This window comes from Procambarus clarkii, chromosome 45 (assembly GCF_040958095.1).
Source record: "Procambarus clarkii isolate CNS0578487 chromosome 45, FALCON_Pclarkii_2.0, whole genome shotgun sequence".
Lineage (NCBI taxonomy): Eukaryota > Metazoa > Arthropoda > Malacostraca > Decapoda > Cambaridae > Procambarus > Procambarus clarkii.
Genome location: NC_091194.1, coordinates 1,913,277 through 1,917,148, shown reverse-complemented (window position 1 = coordinate 1,917,148; position 3,872 = coordinate 1,913,277).

Here is a 3,872-nt window from a genome sequence, read left to right as displayed (position 1 = left end):
GAGGTCATACCCGTGACCCGTCAACACCTCAGACATCAGTCGGGGCAGAGCGCAAGTAACTGGAGCTGAGAGTGTTGAGAGTGAAGTGGAGCGTGTTAGTTGCTGAGTGGCTCCATGCTAATGTTGTTTTCCTGTTTGTGGAGCTGGCTGCCAGGTCCCTCGTGTGATGGGGCTCCTCTCTCCCCTCTCTCTCTCTCTACCCCACCCCCCTCTTCTACGCCCCCCCCCTTCCCTCTTTTCTTCTCCCTCTTCTCCTCCCCCCCCCCCCTTTCCACCTCTTTTTGTGCTCTTTCCTCTCCTTTTGTGCGCTCTAATCTTCTCCTTTCTCCCCCGTTTCTTAATTTCCTCAGGGGGGGGGGGGGAGTAAGGGTTATATAATCCTAAATACGTGTCTCTCTTTCTCTCTTGTATTCCCTGAAAATGTGCTGAGACACGAACCTTGTGTGAAGGTGGGCGTAGACTTGTAGCCCACCCACCCCGAGGGCTTCCTGCTGTGTGACTCTCCCCAGGATGCAACCCCACAACAGGCGCTCACCGTCCGGGTCCCTTACTGCTAGGTGAAGAGATGCATTAGGCGAAAGGAAACTGGTCCAACCATTTCTGTCCCGCTCGGGAATCGAACCCGGGATCCCCCCCGATGGTTAGTCGAGAATGAAGCCAACTGTACCGAGACCCACATCCCTGTAGCAGTATGTTATCTTATCTTGAGGTTATCTTGAGATGATTTCGGGGCTTTTTAGTGTCCCCGCGGCCCGGTCCTCGACCAGGCCTCCACCCCCCAGGAAGCGGTCCGTGACAGCTGATTAACACCCAGGTACCTATTTTACTGCTAGGTAACAGGGGCATAGGGTGAAAAACTCTGCCCATTGTTTCTCGCCTGCGCCCGAGATCGAACCCAGGACCACAGGATCACAAGTCCAGCGTGTTGTCCGCTAGGCCGACCGGCTCCACTGGACTGTATCAAGTCGTTCTCTTCATTGGTCACGACATACAAAATACCACATAACCCTCAACCCAAACCTAACCTAACTAACCCATACATAGAAAATGGGGATTTTTTTGTGGGCCGTTACTGTACATAGCACCCTGTAATTTGTACGTTTGGGGGCGTTTAAGAGATCTAGTACATCGTTGACACACTGGCCGGATACTCCTCCACTGTCTCAATGCTGCTCGATGATTGGCTGGAACGAGCGACGGGGGGGGGGGGGGGGGTTCAATTACACTGATGCAATGATTATTATGGCTGACTTTTATATTGGGTCTCGTTAGTGGTGGTAATGACGCTACTGGTGGTGGGAGGGTGGGGGGGGGGACATGGTGTGCGTGACAATAGGCCGTGACCTTACTGGGGGGGGGGGACATGGTGTGCGTGACAATAGGCCGTGACCTTACTGGGGGGGGGACACATGGTGTGCGTGACAATAGGCCGTGACCTTACTGGGGGGGGGGACACCACCCGCCTTGGTATAGCTTCTCCTGGGGCCAGATTCACGAAGCAGTTACGCAAGTATTTACGAACGTGTACATCTTTCCTGGATCTTTGACGGCTTTGGTTATATTTATTAGAGTTTATAAGCATGAAAACTTGCCAATCAACTTGTTAAACAGCTTCCTGGTGCTTCGGAGCTCAATAACTGTTTAATAATTGTAAACAAAGCCGCCAAAGATTGAGAGAAGATGTACAGGTTCGTAAGTGCTTTCGTGAATCTGGCCCCTGGACTTCACCTGCGTGCTGGCCTTGTGGCGCCTCCGGTCTTGGCCGCTAAGCAACTGGGTTCTCGCGTTCCAGTCCGGTGCTGGATATCCTCCGGTACTCTTCATACTCTAGGGTCGGCCACAGCTCGGCCCAGCATGGCCTGTGAAGGGTGAGGGTCGGTCACAGCTCGGCCCAGCATGGCCTGTGAAGGGTGAGGGTCGGCCACAGCTCGGCCCAGCATGGCCTGTGAAGGGTGAGGGTCGGTCACAGCTCGGCCCAGCATGGCCTGTGAAGGGTGAGGGTCGGCCACAGCTCGGCCCAGCATGGTCTGTGAAGGGTGAGGGGTCGGCCACAGCTCGGCCCAGCATGGCCTGTGAAGGGTGAGGGTCGGTCACAGCTCGGCCCAGCATGGCCTGTGAAGGGTGAGGGTCGGTCACAGCTCGGCCCAGCATGGCCTGTGAAGGGTGAGGGTCGGTCACAGCTCGGCCCAGCATGGCCTGTGAAGGGGGAGGGTCGGTCACAGCTCGGCCCAGCATAACCTTCGGATGGGTTAGACTCCGGGTTTTACTTAAAATTTTTCCTTTCTCCGCAAATTTAATTAAAACCTGAAATGCGGCAAAATTCGCCGTTTTATAATTCTCTTCAAAGCGTTATGCTGAGAGCAGCGTGTTAATGGAATGTCTTACAGTAACACATCGCTTGAAGTTAATTAAAAGAAGTTAGGAACCCCATAAACATGTTAGGAATATTCTTGAAGTTATTCATCCTGATGTGGATTACCTTTTAGCTGGGATAAAAGCAGGTCAAGACTGATGTGTGGTGTAGGTAACAAGTTGCCACAGGTCCGTTCGGCTGGGGCCCGGTGTTGCCAGGGCGCTCAAGGTTGTGGGTAAAGTTGCACTCCTGTTTACACCTTCTGCTCCAACTTTTCTTTTGAGGGCTTCTTGCTCTCTCTCATCTCTCTCCCCTATCTCCTCTCTAAGTTAGTCAACTTTGGTAAACACCCCAAAGTCTGATGAACTTGGACTTGTATGTGTAATTTCAAGCCATTTGTAAACATTGTGAGGTTGAGAATGATGGTGAAAATATGAAAGGTTGGCGATTAAGGCGCGTCTGGGATCCTCTCAGATGTAGATTCGAACCCTCGTCACGGCCCTTGTGGATTTGTTCGTGAAGGGGGGGGGGGGGGCGGCGTCTTCGCGACGTAATCCAGAAACCAGGGTATGGACCTGGGCTGATGAACACACACGACGTAATTGACAGTTAGGTCAATTATCTGAACACTATTGGTGACGCGAGACCCTTCGCCTGGGTAACTTGGAGGTCGACCTTGTTTGGCGGGAACTTTAAGGTCACGTTAACACACTTTTTCTCGTCCCCAGCTAGTCTGTGGTTGTCTTTGTGGGGTTCTGATCCTGCTCGCTCTCTTGCTTTCTCTCTTGCTCTTCCTCTTGCTCTCTCTCTCTCCTGCTCTTTCTCTCGCTCTCTTGATCTCTCTATTGCTCTCTCTCTTTCGCCCGTTCGTGGTCCACTGTTGTCTACTCTGGGATATTATAGTGGTACTGGAGAGTGGTGACCCGGTACATTCTCTCAATTCGCCACTACGTCAAAATGCAGACGTTTTGGCCGACCAGAAGCGTATGAGCCCAACCAACCCACCTAACCCCACCTACTCAATAGAGGCCGATGCATAATCGTGAACGTTACGGTGTTTTAATTTGACCAATGTCGCGTTTTTAACCGGTTGGAAGAGTCCGTTATAAATGGGATCACGTGGAGAGTTGTCGCTGCTCGTGTGTCTCCTTACACCGTCCTGTGGGCGTTGGTGGAGCCCATAGCCGTCCTGTGGGTGTTGGAGCCCATAGCCGTCCTGTGGGTGTTGGTGGAGCCCATAGCCGTCCTGTGGGTGGTGGTGGAGGTCATAGCCGTCCTGTGGGCGGTGGAGGAGCCCATAGCCGTCCTGTGGGCGTTGGAGGAGCCCATAGCCGTCCTGTGGGCGGTGGTGGAGCCCATACCCATCCTGTGGGCGGTGGAGGAGCCCATACCCATCCTGTGGGTGGTGGTGAACCCCATAACCATCCTGTGGGCGGTGGTGAAGGTGGTTTGAGGTACATCAGAGCCAAGAAACAGAGCCCAAAAATTAATTTAACTTTAGTTAATGTATATATCAATA